The sequence below is a fragment of the Monodon monoceros genome, unplaced genomic scaffold (assembly GCF_005190385.1).
Source record: "Monodon monoceros isolate NGI ecotype Baffin Bay Population unplaced genomic scaffold, NGI_Narwhal_1 Super_Scaffold_20, whole genome shotgun sequence".
Lineage (NCBI taxonomy): Eukaryota > Metazoa > Chordata > Mammalia > Artiodactyla > Monodontidae > Monodon > Monodon monoceros.
This window is the reverse complement of record NW_021703777.1, coordinates 64,002,659-64,022,878: the sequence shown is the minus strand read 5'-3', so window position 1 is coordinate 64,022,878 and position 20,220 is coordinate 64,002,659.

Genomic DNA, 20,220 nt, shown 5'->3' with positions numbered 1-20,220 from the left:
TGGCACGGGGGTGGAGAGAGGCGCAGGCAGGGCGGTCATTTAACTGTATTATGCAACCGTGTAATAGACCCCAGTCCTTCAGGAAGTTTGACAAACTAGAATATGTGTTTAGATTTCTAAACTCGGAGACATTTCAGAGCAAAGAGGATCAGGCTGTGTCCTCCAGATGGTTACAAATGGTTTCACTCTTCTGTGTATGATAGGGATGCAGCTGCCACTGGAACACAGCTGTTTACAGAGTCTGTGCAGGGGAGTATGCGGGGAATGTCAGAGCTGTGGGCTGGCTTCTTTATCCCTGAGGAAGGGAGAGCAGCCTGGCTTGCAAGTTTCTGATGTGAGAACATGCCCGTTTGTTTCAAGAAGAATTTATTGAAGAGTTGCAAAGGGTTCAAGGCTCCCACCCTGCATGATGCAAGCTTGGGTACAGTGTGACAGTGGGTATGTATTAGTTTCCCGTGGCTGCCATAACAAATTACCATGAACTGGATTGGTTAAAACAACAGAAGTATATTCTCTTATGGTTCTGGAGAGAAACACAGAAACCCAAAATCAAGGTGTCAGCAGGGCCACACTCCTTCTGGAGGCTCTAGGGAACAGTCCGTTCTTTGCCTCTTCCAGCTTCTGTGGCTGATGGCTTTCCTTGATTCATGGCTGCGTCACTCCAATCTCTGCCTCTATGGTCACAATCACTTCCTCTTCTGTCTTCTCTTCTGTGTGTCTCTTATGAGGACACTTGTCACTGGACTGAGGACCTATACAGATAATCCAGGATGATCTCCTCATCTTAACATCTCTAAATTAATTACATCTGCAAAGACCTCTTCTTCCAAAGAAGGTAACGTTCACAGGTTCTGGAGATTAGGACATGAACGTAAGTTTTTTGGGTCCACTGCAGGTGTGTACTAGCGTGAGAGAGAGGAAAAGAGAGAGGCGAGGGCATGGAAGAAACCAGTTGCCTACCCTAGGATCCCAGCAACGATTCAGCCAGCTCCAGGCCTTAATCCCATTTTTTAGTCATGGGGAAATGTATCATTTCCAGTTTGCAATTAGCGGTGAGTATCATAGACACAGTACTCAAACAGTGTAGGTGTTTATGTAATGAGAGTTAAGAGATAGACATCTTAAGACCATTATGCTGCTCTGTCATCGTCTGGGACACTTCTGCTCCTTGTCTCCCCATCCAGCCTTAGTGCAAGGTTTCCATACTTAGATGACCACATGGTTCAGCCAGGCTGCTGAAGCTTCAGCCATCACATCTACCTTTTAGGCAGGAAGAAGGAGGAAGATTAGGAAGGGCAAAGTGGTATATGCTTTGTGACTCGGCTCACTTAAAGAGCTTCACAGAGGGTACACCTAGTGCTTACATCTCATTGGTCAGAACAGGATGGGCCATAGCTGTGAAGGAAACAAGGAAAATTGTGTGTGTGTGTGTGTGTGTGTGTTTAATCTAGGCACACTGCTATGTTGAATAAAATGAAGGGTCAATTACTAAGGAAGAAGGAGAGACTGGCTATTGGGTGGGCAACCAGGGCTCCATACCATGGGGGCCTTGTAAGCACACAAGTCTTAGCACTCACATGACAGAGGCAGAGAGCAGAGAGAGAACACTGTCACCTCCTCTCACTTGTATTATTAATAAAAGTAGCTAACATTTGCTGAGGGGTCCCCAGCACTGGGCTTTTTTCCTCCCAAGTTCATTAAACTTTACAACAACCCTCTGAGATTGGTCCTATTGCACTGTTCCCATTTACAGATGAGAAAACTGAGGCTCAGTTAGAGCAAGTAATTTGCCAAGGATCACATGACTGGAAAGTGGCAGAGCCAGGATTGAACCAGATACGCCCGTCGCATGGCCCAGGTTCCACGATGGCTGCCCCACCTGGCTGGGCTGCTCTGAGACCTTGAGGAGGCTGGAGGGGAGGGTTTAGGTCACCCCTGTGGGATAGTAACTGAGGGAGCATGGCTGCAGAGCTGCCTCGTCTTTCTTATTTATTTTTGGCTGCACTGTACAGCATGTGGGATCTTAGTTCCCCCTACCAGCGATCAAACCCGCGCCCCCGCATTGGAAGCGTGGAGTCTTAACCACTGAACCACCAGGGAAGCCCCTTGCCTTTCTTTTTGCTACATTAACTAGGTGTGCAATACTGACTTGGCGACGATCGGTGTTTTATGTTACTGCTCCTTTAAAAATATTTTTCTTAATGGTACAGATGAACCTGTTTGCAAGGCACAGATGTAGAGAACAAATGTATGGACACCAAGGGGGGGACGTGGGGGTGGGATGAACTGGGAGATTGGGATTGACCTATATACACTAATATGTATAAAATAGGTAACTAATGAGAACTTGCTGTAGAGCACAGGGAACTCCACTTCGCCGTACAGTAGAAACTAACACAACATTGTAAAACAACTATACCCCAATAAAAAAAAAATTCTTAATCTTCCCACTTTCTACTTACCCCATAGCCTCCTATATTCGTATATAGGATTATATATGAATTATATTATATATAGAGAGATGTACGTGTATATAAAATATTTGAGTTAACACTTTGCTGATTCCTGACTGATCGAACGCGTGGGGTGGCAGGGGGACTCTGCTCGACAGAGCTAACTCCCAGAGCACGAAGCCTCTGATCCTTCTCTGCCTGAACATTCTGTCCACTTTCCTACCTCCAGGACTTTGTACCTACCAGCTCCTTTTTTGTTTTTGTTTTTGTTTTTGCGGTACGCGGGCCTCTCGCTGTTGTGGCCCCTCCTGTTGCGGAGCACAGGCTCCGGACGCGCAGGCTCAGCGGCCATGGCTCACGGGCGCAGCCGCTCCGCGGCATGTGGGATCTTCCCGGACCGGGGCACGAACCCGTGTCCCCTGCATCGTCAGGCGGACTCTCAACCACTGCGCCACCAGGGAAGCCCCCAGCTCCTTTTTTGGAATGCTCTCCTTTCTCTCTCTCTCTCTCATCGTAAATGTAAGATGCTTCCTCTAAGACCCCAGATCAAGTGTCCTTTTATCACGATGTCTTCCTTCTCTGACTGCCCTTGTTGACAGCTCTCTCCTCTCCTGTCCCCTCCCCTCCTCTGTCCCTTTCTCTCTCTCGACCCCTGTCCATTCTGAACACCTCTTTTTGGTACCACTCGCTTGGCCTGGAGTTGTCTTTTGGGCCCACATGGGGTGGCACATATTTTAAGCCGTATGATTTCTGAAGGCCGGTGGTGCATCTCATGCTTTTCATGTCCCCTGAGTCCCCCACACCCCAGCCCTTCATGCCCACCTCTCTCCGAAGCCTGTGATGTGGTCACAATGCCTTATAGCACTGGTTCAGCGAGTTACACGCTCACTGAAGAGCTCTTACGCGCTCTCACGTGTTGCATGCACATGTTTGTGCGACAATCCTGTTTATGTAGCCAAGATACAGAGAGAAAGGGAAGGGAAGTGGTCACACAAGGCAGGAGCAGATGCAACGTGTTTCTTGATGGGGTTTTTCCTTTGCTTCTGGGTTCCCTTACAACCCCCAGCTGCCGGCAGCACTCTGCAGATGGGGCTCTGCCAGAGTTGAGAAAACAACCCAGGCTTGCTCGGCCACTGTGTTTTTAGCCCACCCTGGGGTGGTTCACCCCACCCCAGGAAGAACTTACACTAACAACCCATGTACTTGCGTTGGTGGGACTGTTTATAAGCAGCAAGCTCTCCTGGATCTGACCTGGACTCAGCACCAATGAGACTACATCCTCAGCTGGGAGGAGAAGGCAGGGTCAGTGCCCAGGAGACGCCAGCTGGACAACATCTCTGCCCCAGCTCTCAGCATCCCTGATGGCCCAGCTTCTTGACTTTCTGAGTCTCACTGTCACCTAGAATAACGACTCCATCCAAGTGGAACTCCAGGTGCCTTAGGAAGGACATGAGGCTGATGGTAGGACAGGGCCAACCACACTGTACCTCCCTGGCTTTTCTGATGATGCCCAGGGAGGTGAAGCTTTATGCCCACAGTGGGTTCGCTGCCTCTCCTTACCTTTGCTTTCTGCCCAGGGCTTCTGAACTGGCTTCACCAATCGGTATCAAGAGGAGCAGGCTCTCTGTTGTGTGTCCATTGTGAACCCATACATAGGCCCCCTTAATTCACAGTGACATCAGCTCCATTGAGAGCGACTGCATTTAACAGATTACTGGGAAAACTCCAAATTCCACCCCATTCAGTCTTATCAAGGATAAGACAGAGAGCTGGTGTTATACTGAAGTATTCCCTGAGATATTTCTTTATCCTCTGAATGCTCCTGGCAACTCAGCCCATGAATTAGATGCGCAGTCACGTTCCATAAATGGGATAAGCGCCTAGCAGGAAAGTCAACGGCCATTTACTGGACACAACGATGTAAGGCACACATCTAGATTCCGGGCCTCGGGAGCACCTGAGATCCCCTCCTCTCCGTCAGATGCCCACCAAGTCCCATACTAAGTTACCACGTCTTGCAGACTGTTCCTTTGCAGAACCCATCCCTGTCTTCCCAGGCCCGTCATCCCCACCACTCCAGGTGAGGCATTTATCTGCTCGCACCTGGATGGATGAAGAAGTTGGAGGCAACAGTGCAATTTGTCTTCACTCTGCCTTAAAATCCCTGTCCTTACACCCTCCCCTCTCCTCCTGTCTTTATCTCATCCACCTCTTTGCTTTGCCCAATTTCTCCCCTCTCTCTCTCTCCCTCTCGGAATAACCTACATCAAGTGCACAAACCTTACCTGTAGAGTGCCATAAATTTGTACATAGGTGCACACCTGTTCTATCCCCACCCAGTCAAGATACAGAACATTTCCAGCCCCCCAAGCTGACTCTTTCGTGGCCCTTCCCAGCCAGCACCCCCCTCAAGGGCAACCACTATTCTGACCTCTATCACCATAGACTAGTTATGCCGATTTTTGAGCTTCATATAAATGCAGTCACACAATAGGAATTCTTTTGTGTCTGTTCTATTTCAACTTTGTGCTTCTCTCACTCAGCATTGAGTCTGTGAGATTCATCCACCTTGTTCATAAAATACCAGTATTCTAGCTTTCCTTTGCTGTGTAGCCTTCCATATGAATGAACACGCTGCAGTTTCCTTAGCCACTCCCCCACTGATGGACATTTGAGTTTCCAGTTTGGGGCTATTCCAAACACAGCTGCTGTGAACATCCTGGTCCAAGTCTTTGCTCGTTCCTTAGGCCCTTCCCTGTCAATTCTCTCCACGAGTTTCCAATCCCTTGCTTTCCGCTGTTTCTTCACCTCAGCCTACACACATGGCCAGAACTCTGAACTCTTCTAACTTACAAGGAAGAAAGAAAAGAGTTTTTTTTTTAAAAAAAATTCTTCTTCCGACCAGAGTCCACCTATTCACCACTCCTCCCATTTCCTTCCTATGTCCCCGCATGTCCTCCCGGAGGCGAGGCTGACCCCTGTTGGTTCCATGTCTGAGGTGTCCACTTAGGGTGCAGCACCTCGTGGGGCTAACCCTGACTTTCCTCGTCTCGTGGCCCCTCCTCCTGTCACGCTTACAAATGCAGGCATATCTCCTCCCCTGGAGCTTGTGATAAAATGGCACCTAGGATGCTTTCTGTCCTCTCATCTCTCTGCCTGCAGACCCAATCCTGCCCTCCCAGACTGACTTTTTTTTTTTTTTTACATCTTTATTGCAGTATAATTGCTTTACAATGGTGTGTTAGTTTCTGCTTTATAACAAAGTGAATCAGTTATACATATGTTCCCATATCTCTTCCCTCTTGCGTCTCCCTCCCTCCCACCCTCCCTATCCCACCCCTCCAGGTGGTCACAAAGCACCAAGCTGATCTCCCTGTGCTATGCGGCTGCTTCCCACTAGCTATCTACCTTACGTTTGGTATTGTATATATGTCCATGCCTCTCTCTCACTTTGTCACAGCTTACCCTTCCCCCCAGACTGACTTCTAATATCACTAGTATTACCTCCTCCATTCCCCCAGCTGGGAGTAATCCTCCATGCCCGTGCCGTTTGTCATGTAAGCCTCTTTCATGGCATTTACCATCTCGTCTGCCTCGCCTTACTGTTACTTGGGAGTACGTCACATTACCTGCCTGGGCCTGGACTCTCTGGATGTATGACCTGTGTCTGCGTCATCTCTGATTTCTCCCAACACCAAACACTGATAAGGCTTATAACTAAATGAATGATATTATTCATTTATTATTTATTATTAATAAATTATTAAGTGGCTTATTCTTAAATTACTTGCTACCTGTCCCTATATTATGAAGATTCTATCTCTGAAACACATATGAAAAGTTTAAAGCTTTTAAACCTTAAAGAACAAGGTGAGGAAATCTATCATGTATTTGTGTGTGGTTGTCAGAACTCTCAGGCTGGGGTGGCCTTGAGTTGGCAAGCACGTCAGTGCCTGACTGTCTGGGGGCCTTGGGGGGGCCACTCAGGCCATGAGAGGGCAGGCTGCTCTCGAATCAGGTGGTTTCAAAGATCCTTTAGCCCTGAGTCAACCTCACTGAGGACTGGAATACTCAGAAGCGAGCAGGAGAGGGAAGGGCTCTCAGGCATTTAACAGACCGCATGGCTGACTGCAGCTAACTCAGCCTTGTAGAATTTCTTTCTGATGCCTCCCAGTCTACTTTTTATCCCAATATTTTCACTACTTGATGACAGCTGGATTTTCTGTTTGATTTCTGTCTGTGCGCACCAGGGTGTGATCAGAAGAAACCAACTTTATCCTCCAGTTTTCCTCTTAGTCTTGAAATGCAACCGGTCTAACTAAACCCACATTTACCAAAAGTTAGGTGGGTATGACATCACTTTTGGATGCCAAACACTTAAGTTTTTCACCCTAGAATATGTCTGTCGGACTCTGCCCAGCAGCCAGGGGAATGATGCCCTGTAGGGGAACACGGCCTTCTTTGTAACACTCATGCCCAGGCAGTTTTGTTCCCTCGGTGGGCTGTCCTTAAGAGATGGGCTGGGAAATTATCCTCTCCTTTCCAGTGACCACTATCAAAAGGGCAGTGTTCTCAGTTGCCCCGGGACTAACATTTCAGAAGAAATGCTAGTTCAATGACTTCTTAGTGTTACATTTTAATCCAGAAATATTTATCTAGTGGTCTGAATATCAACCTTTGTTTTTATCCTCAAGGGGAGAAGAGAAGACGGCAAAACTTGCTCAAGTGGCAGTCTCCAAGTTGGGTCTGGTAATTATGAAACACTGACATTTTCTGGGAGGAAAAAATATGACTGGCTGTTTGAAAATACACAGACCTTATTTTTTAGAGCAGTTTTAGGCTCATAGCAAAGTTTAGTGGAAAATACAGAGTTACTGTATACTCCCATCCCCCCGCATATGCCCCCATTATCAACTTCCCCGACCAGAGTGGTACATTTGTTACAACTGATGAAGCTACGTGACACATCATAATCACTCCAAGTTCACAGGTTAAATTAGGGTTCGCTCTTGGTGTTGCACATTCTGTGGGTTTTGACAAATGTATAATGATATGCATCCACCATTATAGTATCAGACAGAGTGGTTTTACTGCCCCCCAAATTCTCTGCACTCCACCTACTCAACCCCTCTCCCCCAACCCCTGGCAACCACTGATCTTTTTGTTGTCTCCATAGTTTTGCATTTTCCAGAATGTCATATATTTCAAATCATATAATATGTAGCCTTTTAGTGGCTTCTTTCACTTACTAATACACATTTAGAGTTCCTCCGTGTCTTTATGTTCTTTGATAGCTTATTTCTTTTTAGCATTGAGTAATATTTCATTGTCTGGTTGTAGCACTGTTTATCCATTCACCTACTAGAGGATGTGTTGTTTGCTTCAAAGTACTGGCAATTATGACTGAAGCTGCTATAAAAATTTGCATTCAGGCCTTTGTGTAGACAAGTTTTCAACTCGGTTGGGTAAATGAAAATGATTTTTTTTTGCATTTATTTATTTTAAACATCTTTATTGGAGTATAATTGCTTTGCAATGGTGTGTTAGTTTCTGCTTTATGACAAAGTGAATCAGTCATACGTACACATATATCCCCATATCCCCTCCCTCTTGCGTCTCCCTCCCACCCTCCCTATCCCTCCCCTCTAGGCGGTCACAAAGCACCGAGCTGATCTCCCTGTGCTATGTGGCTGCTTCCCACTAGCTATCTATTTTACATTTGGTAGTGTATATATGTCCATGCCACTCTCTCACTTCGTCCCAGCTTACCCTTCCCCCTGCCCGCATCCACACGTCCATTCTCTGCATCTGTGTCTTTATCCCTGCCCTGCCCTGGGTGCAGCAGAACCAGAAAATGATTATTTTTTGAAACAATCCTGACAGCCACCCTTTCTGACTCCCATCATACGCACAAAGCTTCACCACCATTTGCGGGATTCTGTACTCCATAGAGGATTGTTCTCCGTGCTATAGCGGAGGATGCGGAGAAGAATAGGTGTTTCTGTCCTTATTTCATGGTATGAAAGGGAAGGGCAACATGTAAACTCACTGAGAAACATGATAGCATGTAATTTGTGCTAAGAGAGAAACTCTACAATGGCGAAGTGGAAGTTAAGTAAAAGCTAAATAATTAAGCACACCTATAGCAACAGAGAAAGAAAGAATAAGAAAAGGTGAAAGTCAGTACATATTTCCCTAATATTTGAATTTACACTGTAAAGCAACTGCAGTTGTCTTTACATCTCCCACTGCTTTCAGTGTCTCTCCCTCCCCTCAGCCTCCTCAGTCCAGTGGGGACACAGTGTGGGTCCCCAAGCAGCAAAGAGTAAAAATGGCTGCATGTATCCCTTCACATGGAGGAGTTGATGAACCTATGTCTAAATGAATGTATTGCCTCTGTGCTTGGTTGAATGATGGCCCCCAAAAGATATGTGCATATCCTAATCCCTAGAACATGTGAATGTTACCTTACTTGGGAAAAGGATCTTGCAGATGCAATTAAGTTAAGGCTCTTAAAATGAGGAGATCATCCTGGGTTATCTGGATGGGTGCTAAATCCAGTGATAAGTGTCCAATTAAGAGACACACAGAAGAGAAGACGGACAGAAGAGGAGGAGGTGATGTGACCAGAGAGGCAGTGATTGGGATGATGTGACCACAATCAAGGAAAACCTACAGCCACCAGAAGCTGGAAGAGGCAAAGAACAGACAGTCCCTAGAGCCTCCAGGGGAAGTGTGGTCCTCCGGACACCTTGATTTCATGTTTCTGGCTTCCAGAACTATAAAAGAATAAATTTCTGGGACTTCCCTGGTGGCTCAGGAGTTAAGACTCCGCACTCCCAATGCAGGTGGCCTGGGTTTGATCCCTGGTGAGGGAACTAGATCCCACATGCATGCCGCAACTAAGAGTTTGTATGCCACAACTAAGGAGCCCACGTGCCACAGCTAAGGAGCCTGCCTGCCACAACTACGACCCGGCGAAACCAAATAAATAAATAAATAAACAAACAAATTAAAAAGAGAGTAAATCCTAAGGGTTCTCATCAGAAGGAAAAAAAATTAAAAAATAATAAATTTCTGCTGTTTTAAACCACCCAGTTTGAAGTAATTTGTTACAGCAACCGCAAGGAACTAATACATCCTCCTAAGGTCATCTTTACTTTAACAAACACAGTCTATTGATTGATAATATTGTTTTAGACATTATCAGTCTTTTTGGCCATCCAGCTTCTGAATCCCTTCCATGTTTAGCAGTGTATCAGATGCATCATGTACGATATAGTTTCATTTCAGATTACTTGTCTGTAAAGTTCTAGCCTTTCACATTTTGTTGAAGACCTGGGTGAGCTCGGGAAGTTATACTCACTCTATTCTTTTACACCTGCCCTGCCTTGTTCCATTAACTGAACGCTCCTTGAGTTCAGGAATCAATTTCCCACAAATTTTTTCAGCACACAACAAATACTGGGTGTGCACTTAGTACCATTTGACCATAAAACAGAAAGTCCACATGGCCTCCATGAATTAAAGAGGCCAACAATTGCTCTTAGAAATATAAATTTCTAATAAATCCCCCTTTTCCCAGCCTTTCCCTTTCCCATATATACTCTGTACTATAGCCAGAATTACTTTTCTAATACGTAAATGTAATGATTCTTAAATATTTTCATTGGCTCTCCATTGTATAAAGGCTAGAGTTGAAAGCCACTTGGAAGGGACAAAACAAGGAAAGGACTTCACAATCTGGCTTCAAACTTCCTTTTAGGTTAATCTGTCATCCTTCCACCCTCAAATTCTGCATGCCTCAAGGGCATCATGTTCTTTCAGTCTTCAACTTGAGCCAAACTGGGATACTCAACAACCCCCAACATGCTAGCCTGCAGCACACCATTTCTCCTCCCTCTATTGTATCATTAATTGTAGCAGAGACAATAATTTATGAATACCAAACTATTTCAATTTCTTCCTGGACACATTGGAAGATTACATTTTTCCAGTTCCACTGTATCTTGATGGCGTCACATGTCTAGTTCTGGCCAATGGTATCCTTGTGGATGTGTTGTGGGTCACTTCCTGACCTGGCTTCTAAAATGTCCTGTGGGATTCTGCATGCTCTGTCTCTCCCATCATCTGATGGCTGGATGTGGAAGACTTCAAGATCTCATAGGACTGTGGGATGAAAGATCCAGAGTCCCAGAATCACCATATGGAAGCCCACATACCCAATATTCAATTAGAAGTGAGAAAAAAAATGTTGTGTTGTGTTAATCACTGAGATGGGATTGTTTGTTACAGCATTATCTTATCCTGACTAATCCATTCATTCTTGAACAGCAGCTAAGTATCAATTTCCATTTGTTTTTATGAGTTGCCCTTAACACTCCTTTCTAGGTATTTTCATAAGCCTTTGTTGGTGTTTTTGTTTTCTTAACAAAAACTTTAATGTTATTTTTAATGATAGGATTAATAGAATAATATCATAGACTGCTTGGAAAACAGTTTTTTAAAATTACTCATAAACCCATCACTTTAGCAATAACTTTTATAGTTTTTGCATAATTCCTTTCTGTCTTTAGTACACACGCATTTTTCACACATATTTCTATTCTTTTGAATTTTATTTTATTTATTATATGTTTTATACAACATGTTCTTATTACTTATCTATTTTATACATATTAGTGTATACATGTCAATCCCAATCTCCCAGTTCATCCCACCACCACCCCACTCCCACCACATTCCCCCCTTGGTGTCCGTATGTTTGTTCTCTACATCTTTGTCGCTATTTCTGCCTTGCAAACCGGTTCATCTGTACCATTTTTCTAGATTCCACATATATGTGTTAATATATGATATTTGTTTTCCTCTTTCTGACTTACTTCACTCTGTATGACAGTCTCTAGGTCCATCCACGTCTCTACAAATGACCCATTTTCGTTCCTTTCTATGGCTAATATCCCACTGTATATATGTACCACATCTTCTTTATCCATTCATCTGTCGATGGGCATTTAGGTTGCCTCCTTGACCTGGCTATTGTAAATAGTGCCGCAATGAACACTGGGCTGCATGTGTCTTTTCGAATTATGGTTTTCTCTGGGTATATGCCCAGTAGTGGGATTTCTGGGTCATATGGTAATTCTATTTTTAGTTTTTTAAGGAACCTCCATACTGTTCTCCATAGTGGCTGTAACAATTTACATTCCCACCAACAGTGCAAGAGAGTTCCCTTTTCTCCACACCCTCTCCAGCATTTGTTGTTTGTAGATTTTCTGATGATGCCCATTCTAACTGGTGTGAGGTGATACCTCATTGTACTTTTGATTTGCATTTCTCTAATGATTAGTGATGTTGAGCAGCTTTTCATGTGTTTTTTGGCCATCTGTATGTCTTCTTTGGAAAAATGTCTATTTAGATGTTCTGTCCATTTTTTGATTGCATTGTTTGTTTTTTTAAATATTGAGCTGCATGAGCTGTTTATATATTTTGGAGATTAATCCTTTGTCTGTTGATTCATTTGCAAATATCTTCTCCCATTCTGAGGGCTGTCTTTTTGTCTTGTTTATGGTTTCCTTTGCTGTGCAAAAGCTTTTAAGTTTCATTAGTTCTCATTGTTTATTTTTGGTTTTATTTCCATTACTCTAGGATGTGGGTCAAAAAAGATCTTCTTGTGATTTCTGTCAAACTATTCTTCTTATGTTTTCCTCTAAGAGTTTTATAGTGTCTGCTCTTACATTTAGGTATTTAATCCATTTGGAGTTTATGTTCGTGTATGGTGTTAGGGAGTGATCTAACATCATTCTTTTTATGAAATTCTTCCCAGTTTTCCCAGCACCACTTATTGAAGAGACTGTCTTTTCTCCATTGTATATCCTTGCCTCCTTTGTCATAGATTAGTTGACCATAGGTGCGTGGGTTATCACTGTGCTTTCTATCCTGTTCCATTGATCTGTATTTCTGTTTTTGTGCCAGTACCATATTGTCTTGATTACTGTAGCTTTGTAGTATAGTCTGAAGTCAGGGAGTCTGATTCCTCCAGCTCCGTTTTTTTCCCTTAGGATTGCTTTAGCTATTTGGGGTCTTTTCTGTTTCCATACAAATTTTAACTTTTTTTGTTCTAGTTCTGTAAAAAAAAAAAAATGCCACTGGTAATTTGATAGGATTGCACTAAATCTGTAGATTGCTTTGGGTAGTATAGTCATTTTCACAATATTGATTCTTCCAATCCAAGAACATGGTGCATCTCTCCAACTGTTTGTGTCATCTTTGATTTCTTTCATCAGTGTCTTATAGTTTTCTGCATACAGGTCTTTTACCTCCTTAGGTAAGTTTATTCCTAGGTATTTCATTCTTTTTGTTGCAATAGGGAATGGAACTGTTTCCTTATTTTCTCTTTCTGATCTTTCACTGTTAGTGTATAGGAATGCAAGAGATTTCTGTGCATTAATTTTGTATCCTGCAACTTTACCAAATTCATTGATTAGCTCCAGTAGTTTTCTGGTAGCATCTTTAGGATTCTTTATGTATAGTATCATGTATCTGCAAACAGAGACAGTTTTACTTCTTCTTTTCCAATTTGCATTCCTTTTATTTCTTTTTCTTCTCTGATTGCCATGGCTAGGAATTCAAAAACTATGTTGAGTAATAGTGGTGAGAGTGGACATCCTTGTATTGTTCCTGATCTTAAAGGAAATACTTTCAGTTTTTCACCATTGAGAATGATATTTGCTGTGGGTTTGTCATATATGGCCTTCATTACGTAGAGGTAGGTTCCCTCTATACCCACTTTTTGCAGAGTTTTTATCATAAATGAGTGTAGAATTTTGTCAAAAGCTTTTTCTGCATCTATTGAGATGATCATATGGTTTTTATTCTTCAATTTGTTAATATGGTGTATCACAATGATTGATTTGCGTTATTGAAGAATCCTTGCATCCCTGGGATAAATCTCACTTGATCATGGTGTATGATCCTTTTAATGTGTTATTGTATTCTGTTTGCTAGTATTTTGTTGAGGATTTTTGCATCTATATTCATCAGTGATATTGGTCTGTAATTTTCTTTTTTGTAGTATCTCTGTCTGGTTTTGGTATCAGGGTGATGGTGGCCTCATAGAATGAGTTTGGGAGTGTTCATGCCTCTAAAATTTTGGGGAAGAGCTTGAGAAGGATGGGTGTTAGCTCTTCTCTAAATGTTTGAGAGAATTCACCTGTGAAGGCTTCTGGTCCTGGACTTTTGTTTGTTGGAAGATTTTTTTTTTTTTTTTTTTTTTTGCGGTAAGTGGGCCTCTCGCTGTTGTGGCCTCTCCCGTTGCAGAGCACAGGCTCCGGATGCGCAGGCTCAGCAGCCATGGCTCATGGGTCTAGCCGCTCCATGGCATGTGGGATCTTCCCAGACCAGGGCACGAACCCATGTCCCCTGCATTTGCAGACAGACTCTTAACCAGTGTGTCACCAGGGAAGCCCTGTTGGAAGATTTTTAATCACAGTTTCAATTTCATTACTTGTGATTGGTCTGTTCATATTTTCTATTTCTTCCTGATTCAGTCTTGGAAGCTATACCTTTCTAAGAATTTCTTCCACGTTGTCCATTTTATTGGCATAGAATTGCCTGTAGTAGTCTCTTAGGATGCTTTGTATTTCTGTGTTGTCCATTGTAACTTCTCCTTTTTCATTTCTAATTTTATTGATTTGAGTAGTCTCCCTCTTTTTTTTTGATGAGTCTGGCTAAAGGTTGACCAGTTTTGTTTATCTTCTCAAAGAGACAGCTTTTAGTTTTCTTGATCTTTGCTATCGTTTTTTTGTTTCTATTTCATTTATTTCTGCTCTGATCTTTATGATTTATTTCCCTCTACTAACTTTGGGTTTTGTTTGTTCTTCTTTCTCTAGTTCCTTTAGGTGTAAGGTTAGATTCTTTATTTGAGATTTTTCTTGTTTCCTGAGGTAGGATTGTGTTGCTATAAACTTCCCTTTTAGAACTGCTTTTGCTGCATCCCATAGGTTTTGGATCATCGTGTTTTCATTGTCATTTGTCTCTAGGTATTTTTTGATTTCCTCTTAGATTTCTTCAGTGATCTCTTGGTTATTTAGTAACGTATTGTTTAGCCTTCATGTGTTTCTGTTTTTCACGGTTATTTTTCCTGTAATTTCTTTCTAATCTCATTGCATTGTGGTTGGAAAAGATGCTTGATATGATTTCAATTTTCTTAAATTTACCAAGGCTTGATTCATGACCCAAGATGTTGTCTATCCTGGAGAATGTTCTGTGCACACTTGAGAAAAAAGTGTAATCTGCCGTTTTTGGATGGAATGTCCTATAAATATCAATTAAATCTATCTGGTCTATTGTGTCACTTAAAGCTTGTCTTTCCTTATTAATTTTCTGTTTGGATGATCTGTCCATTGGTGTAAGTGAGCTGTGAAAGTCCCCCAGTAGTATTGTGTTACTGTCGATTTCCTCTTTTATAGCTGTTAGCAGTTGCCTTATGTATTGAGGTGCTCCTGTGTTGGGTGCATATATATTTATAATTGTTATATCTTCTTGTTGGATTGATCTCTTGATGATTATGTTTTGTCCTTCCTTGTCTCTTTTAACATTCTTTAATTTAAAGTCTATTTTATCTGATATGAGTATCACTACTCCAGCTTTCTTTTGATTTCCATTTGCATGGAATATCTTTTTCCATCCCCTCACTTTCAGTCTGTATGTTTCCCTAGGTCTGAAGTGGGTCTCTTATAGACAGCCTATATATGGGTCTTGTTTTTGTATCCATTCAGCAAGACTGTGTCTTTTGGTTGGAGCATTTAATCCATTCACATTTAAGGTAATGATCGATATGTATGTTCCCATTACCATTTTCTTAATTGTTTTGGGCTTGTTATTGTAGGTCTTTCCCTTCTCTTGTGTTTCCCACTTAGAGAAGTTCCTTTAGCATTTGTTGTAGAGCTGGTTTGGTGGTGCTGAATTCTCTTAGCTTTTGCTTGTCTGTAAAGCTTTTCATTTCTCCCTTGAATCTGAATGAGATCCTTGCTGGGTAGAGTAACCTTGGTTGTAGGTTGTTCCCTTTCATCACTTTAAATATATCATGCCACTCCCTTCTGGCTTCTAGAGTTTCTGCTGAGAAATCAGCTAACCTTATGGGAGTTCCCTTGTATGTTATTTGTCATTTTTCCCTTGTTGCTTTTAATAATTTTTCTTTGTTTTAATTTTTGTCAGTTTGATTACTATGTGTCTTGGCATGTTTCTCCTTAGGTTTATCCTGCCTGGGACTCTCTGCATATCCTGGACTTGGGTGGTTATTTCCTCTCCCATGTTAGGAAAGTTTTCGACTATAATCTCTTCAGGTATTTTCTGGGGTCCTTTCTCTCTCTCTTCTCCTTCTGGGACCCCTATAATGCATATTTTGGTGCATTTAATGGTGTCGCAGAGGTCTCTTAGGCTGTCTTCATTTCTTTTCATTCTTTTTTCTTTATTCTGTTCTGCAGCAGTGAATTCCACCATTCTGTCTTCCAGGTCACTTATCCATTCTTCTGCCTCAATTATTCTGCTATTGATTCCTTGTAGTGTAGTTTTTACTTCAGTTATTGTATTGTTCATCTCTGTTTTTTTGTTCTTTAATTCTTATAAGTGTTTGTTCTTTGATTCTTCTAGGTCTTTGTTAAACATTTCTTGCATCTTCTCGATTTTTACCTCCATTCTTTTTCCGAGGTCCTGGATTATCTTCACTATCATTATTCTTAATTCGTTTTCTGGAAGGTTGCCTGCCTCCACTTCATTTAGTTGTTTTTCTGGGGTTTTATCTTGTTCCTTCATCTGGTACATAGTCTTCTGCCTTTTCATTTTGTCTGTCCTTCTATGAATGTGGTTTTTGTTCCACAGGCTACAGGATTGTAGTTCTTCTTGCCTCTGCTGTCTGCCCTCTGGTGGGTGAGACTATCTAAGAGGCTTGTGCTAGCTTCCTGATGGGAGGGACTGGTGGTGGGTAGAGCTGGGTGTTGCTCTGTTGGGAAGAGCTCAGTAAAACTTTAATCTGCTTGTCTATTGCTGGGTGGGGCTGGGTTCCCTCCCTATTGGTTGTTTGGCCTGAGGCAACCCAGCATTGGAGCCTACCCGGCTCTTTGGTGGGGCTAATGGCAGATTCTGGGAGGGCTCATGCCAAGGATTACTTCCCAGAACTTCTGCTGCCAGTGTCCTTGTCCCCATGGTGAGCCACAGCCACCCCCACCTCTGCAGGTGACCCTCCAACACTAGCAGGTAGGTCTGGTTCAGTCTCCTATGGAGTCACTGCTCCTTCCCCTGGGTCCCAGTGCACACACTACTTTGTGTGTTTCCTCCAAGAGTGGAGTCTCTGTTTCCTTCAGTCCTGTCAAAGTCCTGCAATCAAATCCCACTAGCCTTCAAAGTCTGATTCTCTAGAAATTCCTGCTCCCATTACCGGATTCCCAGGTTGGGAAGCCTGACATGTGGCTCAGAACCTTCACTCCAGTGGGTGGACTTCTGTGGTATTAATGTTCTCCAGTTTGTAACTCACCCAACCAGCAGTTATGGGATTTGATTTTATTGTAATTGCGCCTCTCATACCATCTCATTGCAGCTTCTCCTTTATCTTTGGATGTGGGGTATCTTTTTTGGTGAGTTCCAGTGTCTTCTTGTTGATGACTGTTCAGCGGTTAGTTGTGATTCCGGTGCTCTCACAAGGAGTGAAGCACATCCTTCTACTCCACCATCTTGAAACAATCTCACACACAGCATATTTCTAAAATGTAATCTTTATTTCTGTCTCACTCCAAAAATTATTATAAGGTAGAGATATATATAATTTTGTATCTCACATTTTCTCTTCATATAACGACATAAGCATTTTTCTACGTTGAGAGATCCCTCAGAACCATCACCTTTAATGAGTGTATAATATTGCATTAAATGGGTTGGCTGTAATTAACTTCATTATTGCTCTGTTTTGGGGCATTTGACTGTTTTTATTTTTATTATAGATAAAAATATGGTGAATATCCTCAAAATATAGCTTTTCATATTTTGGTCCATTTTCCTAGGATAGACTCTCAGGAGTGAATTTACTGGTGCGAATATTTTTATTGGCTTAATGCAGTCGGCCTTCCCATCCATGGATTCCACTTCCAAGGATTCAACCAACTGCAGATCTAAAATATTCAGAAAAAAAAATCCAGAAACTTCCAAAAAGCAAAACTTGAATTTGTTGCACTCTGGCGTCTATTTACACAGCCTTTACATTTGTATTAAGTAACCTGGGGATGACTTAAAGTCTACAGGAGACTGTGCATAGGTTGTATGTAAATACTACACCATTTTTTATAAGGGACTTGACCATCCCTGAATTTGGGTATCTGTGGGGGCCTTGCAACCAATTCCCCCATGGATACTAAGGGATGACAGTGTTTTTTTCTAAATTGCTTTCTAGAAATTGTTGTACTAATGTACGGTGCCAAGAGCAAAGTGTACAATGCTCATCTTCCTGCATCCTCTCATAGATTATTTATACTATCTTTAATTTAATTAAAGAAAGACTGAACTTATTTGTATTTTAATTTACTTATTACTAATTGAGTTAAACTTTTCTCTGTATGATTATTTACCCCTATTTTCAATTTGGTTAATTTTCTGTTTGGGTCTTTATAGAGTTGTCTATTTTTAACTATTGATCCGTTTCTTGCTTGTGTTTACAACATACTTAATAAAGGTGTCAATCCTGTGTCATGTCATCCATAACTGTTCAAATTTATTCATTCGACAAACATTTATTGAGCACCACTTTGTGTCAGGCAATATCTAGGTACTGTGGACACATCAGTGGACAAATCAGATAAAATTATGCCTGTCTTCATGTTTCATCTCTCTCATTGGACAGTAATTGTAGGCTTAATTTATTATCCCTTCCAAATATACTGTGAGTAGCTAGAGGTTAGGGATGAGATTATAGCTTATTTATTTTGATTTCTCCATTGCCTTTCATCACATGTATGGCACATGGAAGATGCTCAATGCTGGTTTGTGCATAGAGACAGAGGCCTACAGGGCAAAATGTTCAAATTATGTTTCCAGCTCCCTAACATCTGAGCTCATTTTAGCTTAATGTTTTGCATGCACTATAATAAAAACTGGTCTCTCTACTGCCACCAGCCTAAGAAGGATGCTGACTCCATGATTATCAACCATAGCTGCCCATCAGAATTACCAGGAAGATTTAAAAAACAAAAACCAACCACCTCATTTCCAGTACCCACTCCCAGACTACCTAAGTCAAAATCTCCCATATTTTTTAAAGCTCCTCAGTGATTTTAATGTGCGGGCAGGACCAGAAACCACAGAAGAGGCTAAGATGTTTGAAGAAGGATCAAGTGAGAGGAACTGGAAGGTATTTCTTCTAGGGGGAAGGAAACAGAGCTGCTTGAGTTCTTTGCTTCTCCTTCCCTTTTTTATGTATGTAAATAGCATCCATTCATCCAGGTCCACCCTTTACAGAGAGTGACCATGATGTGGAAAAGTCCAGAGCCAATATTTGATGGAAAGGATTATTCACTTTAGACACTCAGTGTAATCCTGAAAGCTACACTCAGATAGAAGCTCTGTGAGAGCAAGGACTTTGTTCTGCTTACTTTGTGTCCCCAGAGCCTAGTGCCACGTCTTGGGGATGCTTGTTACAGCACCTAGCCCAGCCTGACTAATTTACTCCTTGAACCTTCTGTGACACCTTCCCCAATTCTCCCGGGAATAAATGAAACACATCAAGAAAGTACTGTTAGCCTCCACCATTCCCAGAGACATGAGAAAATGCTGTGACCCGTTTGTCAGGCACTGGCTAGGACTTCTCTGACTGCAGTTACTTTTGGCCATCTGTTACTAGCGGGTGGCAGTGCAGGTGAGTTCCTGCGGGCTGGCAGCAGAAGCAAGTATAGCAGCCCTGCCACTACTAGGAGGCTGATCTCACACCAGCTACTGTCAGAGAGGAAATGAGAGCTTTCTGGATGGCCCCACTTAATTCAAAAGTGGTTTAGAATGGGGTCTATTTTAAATGGACCATCTGGTATAAATTCACATACTAAAAAGGGATAAATACAAAATCATCTCGTCCGCCTCAGAAACATCAAAGTCTTGGCCGTAGTCTTTTCTTCCACCCCTAGAAAATGTAAATGCCAAAGCAAACCTCTTTTGTTCTCCTTCCTCAGAAATGTTCAGACCGGGAGGCCTCATCATAAGTTTGGAAAAAGCAATTTCTCATGATACCTGGAAATATTATTTTTCTAAGTCTGTGAGCAGCTTACAAGAAAACAGAATGATTACCAGTTGCTTAGTTAACACTCACTGGAAATTAAATCTGATAACACAACTGTAATACGTAAATGACGGGCACTTTGGAATTCTCTGGTATTTGTGCTTGGGATGAGTTTTCCACAGCCTGTTTCTCTACCATGTAGTAAATGGAAATAGCTCTTAAAGTTTTTGAAAAACTCAACCATGAAAAGACAACAGTATAGGGATGTGTTGGGCAATCAAGAGGTTATTTTGTTGTTTGACCTCCATATAGAGATGTTTGTCACTGTTGGTATCTTTCCCCTGGGGAATCATCTCTTGAAATCAAGAAGAAACTCATCTCTTGAACAGGTTGGAGAGAAGTCAGATGGCATCTCATTTCTATTTCAGAAAGACCAGAATCCTTTCCAGTTTGTGCAACAGCCTTGCCCAAAACACTGAGGTCACGTCTTAGTTTCTCCAGGAGAAACAGTTG